At 34.7% G+C, this 14,693-nt stretch overlaps 1 long non-coding RNA gene across 1 annotated transcript in view; it reads right to left on the bottom strand.

The window, feature by feature from the left end:
* LOC141378090 (uncharacterized) overlaps positions 1-14,693 on the bottom strand; it is a 60,588-nt gene that overhangs the window by 43,062 nt on the left and 2,833 nt on the right. Inside the window, exon 2 of the long non-coding RNA XR_012391735.1 lies at positions 8,767-8,861. This is a non-coding gene — a long non-coding RNA (uncharacterized lncRNA). The remainder of the gene's footprint in view (positions 1-8,766; positions 8,862-14,693) is intronic.

Genomic DNA, 14,693 nt, shown 5'->3' with positions numbered 1-14,693 from the left:
TCCACAACTGACTCATAACTGATGTTGATTGCACAGCTTCACAGATTTCTATGAAGTACATAATGTTTTATTCACAGACCTGAGTCAATGTTGATAGATAATTTTCTCTCCTTGCGAGAGGTCGAGTGTGTTTCCTTTCATAGAAATCTTGTTAAAAGCAAATAAAACTTTAATTCAGGTATGCCACATTTCACCCTGCATAGTAGTTTCTCTGTTTCCCATAGTCTTTTGAAGGATGGTGTGATGTTTGTGAACTCTTTGCGATCTGACATCACTGACATTGTAAAGTGTGTGTGTGTGTGTGTGTGTGTGTGTGTGTGTGTGTGTGTGTGTGTGTGTGTGTGTGTGTGTTTAACAATCAGACAATCAGCCTCTGTGACTGTGAGAACTCAAGGGCAGAAACACAGAGATGTATGGATGAATGAAAAGGGGGCCGGATGGGAGGAAAAACAGCTGTCAGAGTGAACAAGTGCGCCTGTCCCTTTGAGGAAATGTGAATGATCTGAAACTGATTAAAAAGGAAATAACTCTGACCTACTTTGAATATGCTTATATGTGTGAGGGGGGTCTGACGGCTGAGATTATGATGTATGTCCCAGTGACCGAGCATATTTACGCTCTTATCTGCTCTTTTATTTTCCCGTGACCCTGATCTGTCATTTTAATATTGGTGTCATATAGAAAATGTAATGCGAAAGGACATTGAGGGTATTTTTACAACAAAAAGGTTTTCAGCAAAAAATAAAAATAAATGTTTGATGCATTCATTCACTCAGAGTTTTAGGGGCATGAAAATGCAAACTTTTGAAAGTTTTTTTTTTTTTTTTAAGTGCTCAACGACTGCCTATGGTCTTTTCTTATGGAGCCAGATCAGTCTCAAAAAATATTATTAGCAATAAAAAATTCATACATGTACAGCACACTTCACATTTGCAAAATGCAATTTGTAAATTCAAAACACATTCCTTAAATTCAACACAAAATTTGTGAAATCAACAGTAAAAATAAATTGAATTTGTTTATTTATGTGTATTTATTAATCACGTTTTTAATTTACGAATTAGATTGGTGTTTTAATGATTTCTGTTTTCCATTTACGATTTACATTTGGGTTTGTATGAATTGTATTTTGAATTTATGAATTGGATTTGTGTTTATGAATCGTGTTTTAAATTTACGAATTAGATTTGAGTATTTATGAATCATGTTTTGAATTTACGAATTAGATTAGTATATTTACGAATCATGTTTTGAATTCATCAATCGGATTTGTATTCGCAAATTACGTTTTGAATTTCCAAATTTGATTTGTGTATTTATGAATCATGTTTTGAATTTTCGAATTGGATTTGTGTATTCATGAATCATGTTTTGAATGTACTAACTGGATTTGTGTATTAAAGAATTGTGTTTTGAATTTACGAATAGGATTTGTGTATTCATAAAACACGTTACGAACTGGGGTTGTGTTTTAATGAATCGCATTTTGTATTTACGAATTGGATTTGTGTATTTATGAATCATGTTTTGAATATACAAATTGGATTTGTGCATTTTTAAATCATGTTTTGTATTTATGAATTGAATTTGTGTTTTTATGAATCACTTTTTGAATTTACGAATTGGATTTGTGTATTCATGAATACCGTTTTTAATTTACGAATTGGATTTGTGCATTTATGAATCATGTTTTGCATTTACAAATTGGATTTGTGTATTTATGAATCATGTTTGTAATTTACGAATTGGAATTGTGTATTCGTGAATCACGTTTTGAATTTATGAATTGGATATGTGTATTTATGAATCCTGTTTTGTATTTGCAAATTGGATTTGTGTATTTATGAATCATGTTTTGAATTTATGAATTAAATTTGAGCATTTTTTATCGTGTTTTGATTTTACATATTGGATTTTTGTATTCATAAATCACATTTTCAACTTACGAATTGGGTTTATGTATTTATGAATCGCATTTTGTATTTACAAATTTGATTTGTGTATTTATGAATCATGTTTCAAATATACAAATTGGATTTGTGTATTTTTTAATCAAGTTTTGAATATAAGAATTGGATTTGTGTATTTACGAATCACGTTTTGAACTTACGAACTGGATTAGTGTATTTACGAATCACATTTTGAATTTTCAAATTGGATTTTTTAAATGTGAATTGTGTTGTGGATGAATAAATTATATTTTGTAAATGTATTATTTTTTAGACTGATCTAGCTAATATTTCTGACATTCTCACTGACATGCCACCAACTTTGTTGAAAAAAGTACACAAAAAATTATCTGCCAATGCCACTATGTAAATATACACTAGGGCTGCAGTCTGCCATTGTTGTTTTGATTATCAGTTTTTAAAAATGGTTATTATCTCTGTGTAAAAGCAATCTTGAAATCTGACATCACATGTGCATGCATATTACAAATGTTCAAGTGTTGTTTAATCTTGCATACGCAATACCTGCCCACCAAAACAACAACAGTGAACTACAGTATATGTGTAGTGACTTCATCAACTACTGACAGTTTTCTGGTAGTTTTCTGTATGAAACCTTTCAATAATGCAAAAAGAAAAACACTTTTCAATATATCTTTGCCTTGCAAACGTCACACTGTCGCGACTGACTTGGGAACCCTGTGATCCGAACATTGACCTTGTCCCCTTCCCCCTGTCTTTTTGTTGATCTGTCATCTCTGTCTCCTTGCTGAATAGACTGAATATGCTCTTTTAAAGCGCGGTCATATAAATACTGTGTGTGTTAGTTGGTTCGGCTGGTCAGGTCAGTCTGAAGCACAGCTCTTCAAATTCCTTTTTCTAAGTAGATCTGATAAGAAACAGTCAAGTTAAATTCAAACGGTTGAAAATAGCGGTAAATCATGCAAAGATTCCAGGTCTTGGTTTAGAATATATTTGTTTCTCTCTCTCTCTCTCTCTCTCTCTCTCTCTCTCTCTCTCTCTGTATATGTGTTTGTGTGAGTGAGAGAGACAGAGAAAGACTGCAACTTTGTGTATGTTTTTGCTTTTCATTACCTCCAGTTTCATCAGTTTTTAAAGGGCAGGGGGGCTTTGTGAGACCCCATTCCAAGTCTTCTTATGAATATGTTTTTATAGCAGTAAATCCCTAATTGGCCAATCTACTGTCAACCTTCACCTGATTCCTGGTGGTATGAGGACAGTTTCAGACTGAAGATAATTAGGTGTTTCTTCAACTGTGGGCATATTTGGCCCTGTGGACAACACCATAAATGTCTAAACACACATTCCACCGTGACTAATTTGTTCACTATTGTTTTTACCTTGCTTGTCTTCATGGACACAAATACAGAAATGCAATTTTATGAAAATAGTTGTCATGTGCAAAGTATTACTTGTTCAGTCTATTGGCGATAGCTTGCACTGTCAGTAATAAATCTGTAAGTAAAAGAAAAGTACCAAGCAAGTCTTTTTTTGTGTTTAAATGAAGTCTAAACATAGACCGTTTGGCTAAAAGAAGGCCAAATTTAGGCTGTCAGTGAAAATCTCCCAAAAGTCTAACAGTAGCGCAAATCTAGCCTACTCATCAATTACACAATTGATAGACTTTACATGAATAGCCATTCATTTGTGTGTTATTCTGGGATTTGATTGGGATACTGGTCACACTTTACAATAAGGCTCATTAGTTAATGTTAATTAATGCATTTACTAAGATGAACAAACAATGAACAATACATTTACTGCTGTATTTGTTCATGTTAGTTAACGTTAGTTAATGAAAATACAGATGTTTATTGTTAGTTCATGTTAACTCATGGTGCATTAAATAATGTTATTAAGCATGAACTTGAATGTTAATAATGCATTAGTAAATGTTTAATTATGATTAATAAATGCTGTACAAGTGTTGTTTATGATTAGTTTCTGTTAGTAAATGCATTAACTAATGAACCTTAATGTAAAGTGTTACCAGGATACTTGTTGGGTATGGCAGCATGGTGGCTCGGTAGTTAGCACTCTCACCTCATAGCAAGAAGGTCGCTGGTTCAAGGCCATGCTGGGCCAGTTGGCATTACTGTGTGGAGTTTGCATGTTCTCCCAGTGTTTGTGTAGCTTTCCAGCGGGTGCTCTGGTTTTCCCCAAAATCCAAAGACATGCACTATAAGTAAATTAGGTAAACAAAATTGGACGTAGTGCATGTGTGAAAGTGAGAATGTGTTGGAGTTTCCCAGTTCTGGGTTGCGGCTAGAAGGGCATTCGCTGTGTACAACATATGCTGGAATAGTCGGCAGTTCATTCTGTGGTGGTGATGAAAAAGGGACTAAGCCAAAGGAAAATTAAAGAACGCATGAATACTTTCTGTAATACTGACAGCTCACCAGTTTCTGTACCAATATTTACAAAACCAACTTGTGACAGTCTCAAACACTAAAAATGGCAATAAATGACACTTAATTACCAAATATTTTAACATTGCATGTGCACAGTCACATCAATGGTACTTCAGAAAATAACATTGTCAACTACTGGCCTGGAATGCCTATACAGCATTTTTGGACATTCATTGAAATCTGCAAAGACATTTGTGATGTTACAAAAATATTTCTATTAAAAATTAATGTATTTAAATAAAACACTAAAATATTTAGCAGCACAACTACTTTTAATACATAATTATAACCACCAGGCAACGCGGTGGCACAGTAGGTAGGGCTGTCACCTCACTGCAAGAAGGTCACTGGTTCGGACCTCGGCTGGGTCAGTTGGCATTTCTGTGTGGAGTTTGCATGTTTTCCCCGTGTTCGCTTGGGTTTCCTCCGGGTGCTCCACAAGTCCAAAGACATGTGGTACAGGTGAATTGGGTAAGCTGAATTGTCCGTAGTGTATGTGTGTGAATAAGTGTGAATAGATGTTTCTCAGTGATGGGTTGCGGCTGGAAGGGCATTCGCTGCGTAAAAACGTGCTGGATAAGTTGGCGGTTCATTCTGCTGTGGCGACCCCAGATTAATTTAGGCACTAAGCCGAAAAGAAAAAGAATGAATGAATGAATGAATGAATTATAACCACTATGTGACCATTTGCTAAGCCCTGCCCTCCTTTGTTACTGTTCTTACGCCTGTTGAGTTTTCATGCCTGGTACATTTATTACATACAATATGTATGCGCCGGTGTCAGACATTCCATTCCCAGGGATATAATTAGTCACTTTTTAGCGAACATGTGAGATATCTGAGAAAGCCAGGAAAAAAAGGACTGCAGTATGAATTACAGGGGTACATTCATGAAATAATATGCAACCACTTAGAAAATAATTTTATCAAAACTGAATTTGAAGCCTAGCTGCCTCATACGCTGACCATTCAAGCAGCTTAGTTCATGCACAGCAGGAGAAGTGAAATTAAAAAATGATCTAATTATAACAAATAGACTAATTGATGTGCAATGAAAGCATTACTAACCGACAAAGAAACATGCATGGACAGTGCTTATACATAATTCATTCATAGAAAGAACAACCAGAAAAGGGAAATTGATGGATTCGTGCCAAATATTAGCATCCTTGACCCATAACAATGTACAGTACCTATAACAGTCTGTATGATTGTGTGCTCTTTATCCAGTTTCTATTTTAATTTGCAGTTAATTGGAATAAATAAATACATCGAAATGCAAATCAAGTATAAATAGCAGAAGTGAACAAATAGATTTACCCTATCAGCAACTATTAATCGACACTAAATATAAAAGCAGACACTACCCCGCTACACTCTGAGAAAAAAAGGTACAGGAGCTTTCACTGAGGCGATACCTTTTCAAAAGATACATTTTTGTACCTGAAGGTTCCATAATGGTACCTCAAAGAAACTTTTTAGGTACATTTGGGCACTAATATGCACCTTCGAGGTACCACCGTGGACTCTGGGTACAAATATGTATCTCTTGAAAAGGTACTTCCCCAGTGACATCTCCTATACCGTTATTTCTGAGAATGTATATCGAACAAAATTCCACCACCCCATCCAAACTATTAGGATACTGGGTATCAGATTTGCACAATTCAGATTTTCACTCGCTCGAAAGCTTGACAAACCTCCTGCACGTAGCTACGGTTGCTAAGCCACGATTGGTGTGTGGCAGTTTTCAAGTGTGGCTTAGTCGAAGGGTCAATTCTAGAGCAAATCAGAATGATTTCTGAAGAGTTGTGTGATGCCAAAGACGGAAATAATTACTGATTTACCACACAGCTTTGAATGGGAGTATACAGTTTATATTGACTGATTAATTGGTTTTCAAATTGACTAATTAATTGATTTCTAAAGCACTATGTAAATTATTCAAAGTCTGATTTATGTTAATAAAACTTATTAAAATAATTAATCAAGTTTTAGCTCATTCATTCATTAATTTTCCTTTGGCTTTCCTTTCACCTCGAGTTTTTACTTTTATTTATTTTTTTATTATATGACATTCAGCCTGTTGTTTTTACCAGTTTAAGCTATGTATATTGAGATTACATGTAAAGTTATTTTGATTCAACTTTAAGCATTAACTTTTAATCCAAATAGACCAGATTTGTTTTATTTCTGTTTAAAAACAAGTAGGACTATCAATTGTATTAAACACAATTAATCACTCTTTGGGTACTTCATTTCAGAGAAGCTGTGTTTGGTGATTTAATTGTTCTTCTCATCTTTTGATAATGTGTCAGAAGGTGTGAGACAGCTCATTTTGTTGCTGTTGTGCTGTCCTTGCTTGACTCAGTGCTTCAGCGCTCTAGAGTAAACAGACTCTTAATTCACGCCCACTATAGGCTGGATTTGAGCACTGACGACCGTGTTTACAAACGTGAAGGATCAAGTTCAATCAGTTGTTAAATCCAAAGATGCACCTCAATGCAGTGCAGTGGAGAAAGTCATCACTGGGACAGATATTATGTCCATAAAATGCTATGCCCATGCTAGTTCATAGCGGTTCATTAGACCTTGTTTGGCCCCAATCATGTAAACCTGCATCTGCTGCACTCATCTTCATCTATAGAAACTGATCACTCAGAGTCACATAAGGACAGACTGACCACTTCACTGAGCTGATTTACTGACCTTCAAAAGATTACTGGGCGAATCACAACATGGAGAGTGCACTAAATGAATTAGCAAGGAACAGCCCTGTGGAATAAGTGATTGACTGATAGTTTATAAATACAAAGACAAGATAAAGAGATGTGCCAGCTTTAAATCTGGACCTCAGTAAGTCGTTTTTGTTATAGGGCTTTATCGGTTGTGTAATGGACTTCTATTTTTTTTTCCAGTCAAGCCAGGGCATCACATTCGTCCCCAACTGACCCAAAGAAATATTGTGATTGAAAATATCAATCATCGAAGCCCCCCAAAACCTCAGCAATCAAAATCATCATTCACTGTTCCTTGCGAATGCTGACCCGATCAAGCAGCTATTCATTTCTGACCCAATCAAGCAGTTAGTCATTTCTTTGCGCAATGTTCTTTCCTTTTAGTTCAAGGAAAAGTGCATTTTTTGAACGTGTGCGTCATTCCGAACCACGAAAATCAGGAGTAAAGAGGGGGCGCAGTTGGATATTTATTGTGCTCTTTTGTTGGAATCCACAATAATCTCACACATTTGAATAATAGACTGTGTAATTATTTCCAGATGGCCACAATGCGCGTTTAAAGTGAAGAGAGAGACCTGTTGAAAAACTGTCAGGCAGGAGAAGAAATATGTTCACCATCCTGAGCGCTAATCAAAGGATGTGTTTCGCTGCTGATAGAGTCACAAATCTGTTCCTGAAGCTGCAGCAGCTGCGCAAGCCTACGAACTACGAATTATTTTACATCAAATGAATATTTCAATGCTTATTACTGAATCTTGAAACAAAACAACCAATTTTGGCCATTTTAATCCTTTAATATGTGCCATAATCAAATGTTGACTGTAAAACTGAAACTCTGAATCAATGGACAAAGCTTCGGCAGGATTCCAAGACAATGACGCATGCTATTGTTTTCTCACTAGGAGAGCTGCAATGCCTGTTGACTGGATTACTTTGAAGAGAAAAGAAACACACCTAGCAAACTATTGTTTTGGATGTCAGGGATGAGTAGGCATGACTAGAAATGAACTGCACTTGTGTTTTGAGTCTATATAAATGGAAGTCACGCCAATTGAATCTCAGACAAATGTTTGTCATTCCATTGCAAATTGTTTTATTTCTGTACTCTTTATTAGCATCGTGACAAACTGACAAACTGACAAACTGAGTGTTTGAAAGAGACCCTGTTATGTTCATAGTGAAATTCTTTTATTGTTCTATGTTTAGAAGTAAAAAAGGTGTAGTGCTAGCAAACATGCCGATGCCACCCATGCTGCTAAATGCAGCATTTAGTGTATAGGTAAAATATGTTCTGCGTGTTTTCCATTTAACAAAGAGAAAATGTCAGCACAGAGAAAACAGCTGTTGACAAAGCATCTGATAATACTAACATTTGAGCAAATCTGCGTGTTCTGGTGCTCCAGTAAAGTCTTATCACATTTTTATACAGCACTTTGTTTAAGCAAGCAGATTTATAATATTAAACAAGAAAAAGTTTATAAAAGAGTTAGCTACTTTCAATTAAAAGTGCACTTTACTTTCTATTTTTTGCTTAAACATCTTACATCATCTAGTTTTTTTTTTTTTTGAGTATCTTTAGTCTTTTAGCTGCATTTTTCTAGAATTTAAAAAGAATACTTAACATATTCTGTAATAAATTTCATTCACCTGATTTATGGGTGTTTCCCAGTGTTGGGTTGTGGCTGGAAGGGCATCCGCTTGGTAAAACATATGCTGGATAAGTTGGCGGTTTGTTCATTGCGCTGTGGTGAAAAGAAAATGAAGAAATTAATGAAACAAGGGGTGGCACGGTGGCTCAGTGGTTAAGAATATTGCCTCACAGCAAGAAGGTTGCTGGTATGAGTCCTGGCTGGCCAAGTGGCATTTCTGTGACAAGTTAGCATGTTCTCCCCATGTTTATGTGGGTTTTCCCCACAGCAATTTTCTTTAGTCACAGCAAAAGTCTTAATATTTGGTTTGAGTTGTTTGTTCATCACAGGAAAGACATAAGCCAATCATATGCAGTTAGAGGCAAAAAAATAAAAAATTTGATTAATTCATTTTTCAAGTCTTCAGGTTTGAGTTGTTTGTCTCTTTACATGCTGTCACATGATGAATAAATTACTCAAAAACCAGAAGACTCAGAAGGTGAACTAATCATGGGTCTTTCTGGCTCAGACTGTGTGCATTGGTTAAGCTTATATGGGACTCAAACTTGAACACTTGTCAGAAGAGGTGAGCTGAGCTAGTCCCAGTAAACAATAATTGATTATTTTCTCTTCTTTTTAGTCTTTTAGTTATGATTTTTTTGTAGTGTGATCAATATTCAGACGAGTTGTAGACTAGTTGTAGATTGTTTGAAAGCAACTCGCAACAGTTAAATGATATAAATGAACAAAAAGACTTGAAAAAAAGTGAATTGAAGTTGGCATTTACAAACAGTAACACATGTAAAAAAACACACACAATTTATATATATAAAAAAATTGCTTATATTTTTTTTTTCATTTTCTTGTTTAATACTGGGAGGTTTGTCAGGATATTCCCTTCATATATAATACTAAGCCTCTTCTGAAGCTGGGATTCTGTGTAAGGGAATTTATGAGCCTCCGAAAGTTACATCCACACAGTAGAGTGCATGCCAAAAACAGTTGGGGAGAGGGCAGAGTACATAGTTTGCTTGGAGGAGGACACAAATAAAGAAATAGCTGGGTTCGTATTAAGCAGCACAAAATTCAACTAGGTCTATTATGCCACATAATTACACAGACAGATTATTTAAAAAAACACTGCATTTCTATCCACCTTGCTTGAGATGGCAAACACAACAGAAACGTAACTAAACACAAAAATTTCTTCAAAAGTAAAGATTTATTCCGGTGTCACTAAGACACTTTTTGGGATCTTATTATTAAGAAAATTAACAGCAGAAATTTGAGACAGAAATCTTGTGTGTGTGTGTGTGTGTGTGTGTGTGTGTGTGTGCGTGCGTGCGTGCGTGCGTGTGTGTGTGTTATCATAAATAAACTTAGCCCTTTTTTTAAACAATTTAATTCATATTTCCTAAAAAATGCATGTAATTATTTCAAAATAATAACAATAATTAAATTATGTAGAGAAAATGTGTCGCTATGTCACAAATTGGACAATTTTCTTACTTCAGTGTCATGTGTTTGCTTTTGCCCTGTAAACCAATATCTCGAAATCTGATGTCACCTTTGTGTCTGCCAAATTAAAATGACCTTAGCTTAATGAAGTAAATCATGTAGTTGGACAAAGGATGTCTGGCATGTTAAGCATACTGTATGCAATGGCACTGTAATGTTATTGAGATTGGAGGGCAGCATATTAGCCAAAGTTGATACAGATCTCTGACTGAATGGCTACTATGACTTTAAGCTCAAGATAAACCATTTCAAGTCTTAAGCTGAAGGTTAGTGGAGTTGGTCAGACTTGTATCTTGAGAGGGTTCCTGAGAGAACTGGGTCTTGCTAGCCATAAGTCAAAGATATTTAGTCGGATAAAATGATTGAAGAATATGTAATGTAACTTGAAGGGATTTAGACATGCAGTGCTCAACTGGAAAAGCTTTTAGAAAATCCACTGCTTATGTCGACCTGCATTTTGAAGTTGTGTGCTCAGATGATCTGTGAATGTGGGTATAGGGCAGACTGAACGTAGCAATGTATATTTTGTCAAGCATAATGAAGATGCCTGGTTTGCAACCATGCATACTGTGTGACGCAAATAGGTGTTGCATGGAAAATGCTTTAGACTTGCACATAAAGGTTTGAAAACAATATTTTGACAGCAGTGCAACAAATGAACTATTGTTTTTTAAGTATGAAACATATTTAAATAATCTGAAAAATATTTTTACACTAAACAACCTTCTTAGAGTGTTTTTGCGGACTTCAAACTTAAATTTTGTGAACTCCAGTGTTATGAACACTGGTTTTGGATTTTTAGATTTTGAGACACTTTAAATCATATTTATGCCAACCTCAATTAACAAAATTACTGAAAGTAAACCTTTTAGTGTACACCCTATTTATTCATCAGCAGTGCATGTAAATAAATAAATGCATTAAAAATGAATCAGTTAAAAGAAAGAGTTTACGTGCTTTCTCTACAGTAACAAAACAGATGCCGTGACAGACAGAAAGTCTAATTAGATTTCATAATTGCTTCTGGTCACTGAAGGGTTAATGAACAAGTCAAGGGACAGTGCAATACAATTAGTTTAAGAAAGTCTTAAGAGCTCAGCTTCTTTCCATCACCCTGATGAGGGCACTGACCCAAGCCAGCTGCCCTTCTACGAAAGCATACCCAAACATGCAAGAAATGCAGCTCGGTCTGCACACATGGTCACATGAAAGAAATAAAGGCTAAATAATGTTCAAAATATGCTTATTTGTTATACTTTTTTCTATAGTTTAAAAAAAAATTGAGGAATTTGGTTAATTGTTTGTAATTTAGTGTGCATTGTGCCCTGGGTTGTTTAAGGACGAGGTCTGGCATTAGTTAGGAATAATCCATGTCCCTTGGTTTGTCTAATTATTCTATTAGGTTAGGACATCTGATATCCAGAGTAACCCAACACGATGATCCAAGAGCTGAAGGACACAAATCTAAACAACTCATATAATAGCTACTAAACAATTTGTTTTCTAATAGGGATGTCCCATTATCTATCGACAACCAACGTTCTACAAAATATCTCCATTAGTGTTTGTGAAGGGAAGCAAAATGTATTTTTGGGTGAACTATCTCTTTATACTCATCAACTTTTTTATAGTTTAAGTGCCAGTAGTAACTTATCTCTCACTTGCTCACTTCCTAATAGGGCTGGGCTGATAAACGATATTATATCAAATCGTGATATATATAAGCTCTGGAATATTTACTTTATATCGATCTAAGAGCAAGTCACACAGCATAAATGTGCAAAAATGGGAATCTACATGTAATGTACAAAATTTTTGGCCACTGAAAATGTATCAGCTTAAAATATGTTAAATGGACTCTCTAATTGTTGTGGCTTCAGTTGTTGTTGGGATACTCTTTTAAATCTGGAAGCATTAACAACTTATAACGAAATATATATCGGTATTGTTCAATACGTATTATGTTATATTGGTCATATTGTTCACTTGCTAACTTAAATGCTCTTGTGCCAAACTGTCTAAAGACAAATTTCAAGCTTACAAAAAAAGAAATAAAATCACATAAAAGAAAGATTTATCATGGTACTTGTTTTTCCTTTTTTTTTCATGTTCTCCCAACACTTATTGATTAAGTTAATGTAATAGTTTTTATAAATTTAAGTGGATTGAACATAAAACAAAGTTCTGCCAAAAATATTTTTAATTGTATATAATTGTAATTGTAATAATATAATTTTGTCAACTCATTTAAAGGTGGTTCATTCTGCTGTGGGGACCCCTGATTAATAAAAGGACTAAGCCGAAAAGAAAATGAATGAATGAACTCATTTAAAGTAGTTTAAACAAGCAGCAAAATAACAGGAAATAAATGGTTCACATTATCTATTTGTGCAACCCTTTTTCTATGACATATCAACCAATATATATACTGTATATATTTTAAGTTTCTTTGACTTTAATACCCAAATAACCAGATTTTGTGATTCACGATGAACAGGGTTTTGAAAATATAATACATTATTACATAACGCTATCCAGTTATAATAGAACAAAAGATGCATGATTGGAAATGCTATCAGCATATTTCACAGAGGACTGATTTTGTCCCATTAATGATTATGGTATTACTTCAGTTCAGGTCTAGGAGCATATTTGTGCTTGCATAATGTGCTAAAGCTTAAGCTTCGTATACTGCTGTGCTGTCGTGTGTTTCCTTCTGACCAACAAATAGACTGACTATCAAAGATATGCAAAACATAAAATAATTATTTTTTTTTTTTTAAAGATTAGATCACCTCAAAAATAAAAGTCTGGTCATCATTTACTCACCATCATTTAAGTGTGTTTTGAAGATCACTTTCCTTAATTTTCAAAATACAAATGAAGATATATTTCATCAAGTCTGAAAGATTTCTGTCTTTCTATTTAAAGTCTACTTTAATAAGAATCTGTTCAGAAGCATACAGTCATTAACAAAATAGAGAATAAAAAATGCTTGTTTAATGAACGTTTTCTGAAGAGACAAGATTATGTGATGCACAGATTTAATTTAGGCTGTTATTTACATAAAATTACTTATCAGCGAACATGAACAAAACTCAACCAGATGTGCTGGATGCACAACAACAAGCTTCGGTTCTTGTTGAATCTCAAACATGGAAAGATGATTTATTTTTATATATCAGTTAATCATTCCTGACCTTCTTTAAGGGGTTTCAAACCTTTAGGAGTTTCTGTCTTCTGTTTAACCCTATAAGAAACATTGATGAAAGCTGAAACCCTGTAACCAATACTCCCATTTCCACTGTTGGGCCAGTGTGAGCCAGGGCTTTTATTGGGCCGGGCAATGTTAATAGCCAGGAAGCATGAGCTGTGAAGCAGAAATCATGTCGCGTTTCATGAGCTACTAGCGTGGGCTAGTAGCTCATATCGCGGCACGCAAACTCTGCCCCAGAACGTCCCCCGAACCAAACGTCACACCACCCGCCCATTTCAGCGGGAATCAGGCAGATAAAGCACACCATTGTAATGTCACGAAACTATTAAAATAAAAACAACCGAAGCAAACAAATTACATGTTACTGTGCAGCATTACATTATGTCTATACGCATATGTTTTGATTGATTGATTTTATTTGACCATTTAACAAAAATACAAAAAATATACAAACAAGTGATATGTAATATGTATCTCTCATACATATTACATAACTGTCAAGGATGAAATGCACAAAAAAGCCAGAGGCTTATTTGTGGTCCTCGATATTTAAAAAAAATGAACGAGCAAATCATAAACAAAATCCTCAAATTTCAACTGTAAAACAACCAACTTTTAATTTCACTTCTAAAAACACCCTCAATTTGAATCTTTTTAAAAATCGTGGACAAAACATTCCAAGCAGCAACGCTAGTAAACAAAAATGAATTTCTACCTTCTATCCCTGCTACGCGCTCTTGTAGACTGAAAATGAACCTCACTAACTAAAACATAATAATTAAGAAAATATTTTTGGACCATTTTCTTTAAAATCTTAAAAAACTAATCACTAATTTAAAAATGTTTACCCTTTTCTCAACTTTTAAAAAATTGCTTTGACTATAATGTTAATTATTTAAATGTGTCAGTGGAGGTACTTTCATAACAATTTTACACAACTTTTTGGGCCGTCTGCCATTTATTTAAAATTTTTTTTTAGAACTACCGCTGTACCAAAAAGCTGCAGCATAGTCCAAGTATGACAGCACTAGTTAAATTTTTAAAGTTTGGGTAGGAGCTAAGCCTGTCTTGCTAAAAACTTAATTTTAGAACAAATTTTTGAATGGACTGGACAGCCATCTTTTCACCTGTCAAATTACTGTCTAAAATGCAACCTAAATATTTTACTTCCTGTCTTAGAGTAATATTTTGATCCCCTACTTTTATCTCTG

This window comes from Danio rerio, chromosome 16, assembly GCF_049306965.1.
Source record: "Danio rerio strain Tuebingen ecotype United States chromosome 16, GRCz12tu, whole genome shotgun sequence".
NCBI classification, from domain to species: domain Eukaryota; kingdom Metazoa; phylum Chordata; class Actinopteri; order Cypriniformes; family Danionidae; genus Danio; species Danio rerio.
This window is presented reverse-complemented; position numbering and strand designations above follow the sequence as displayed.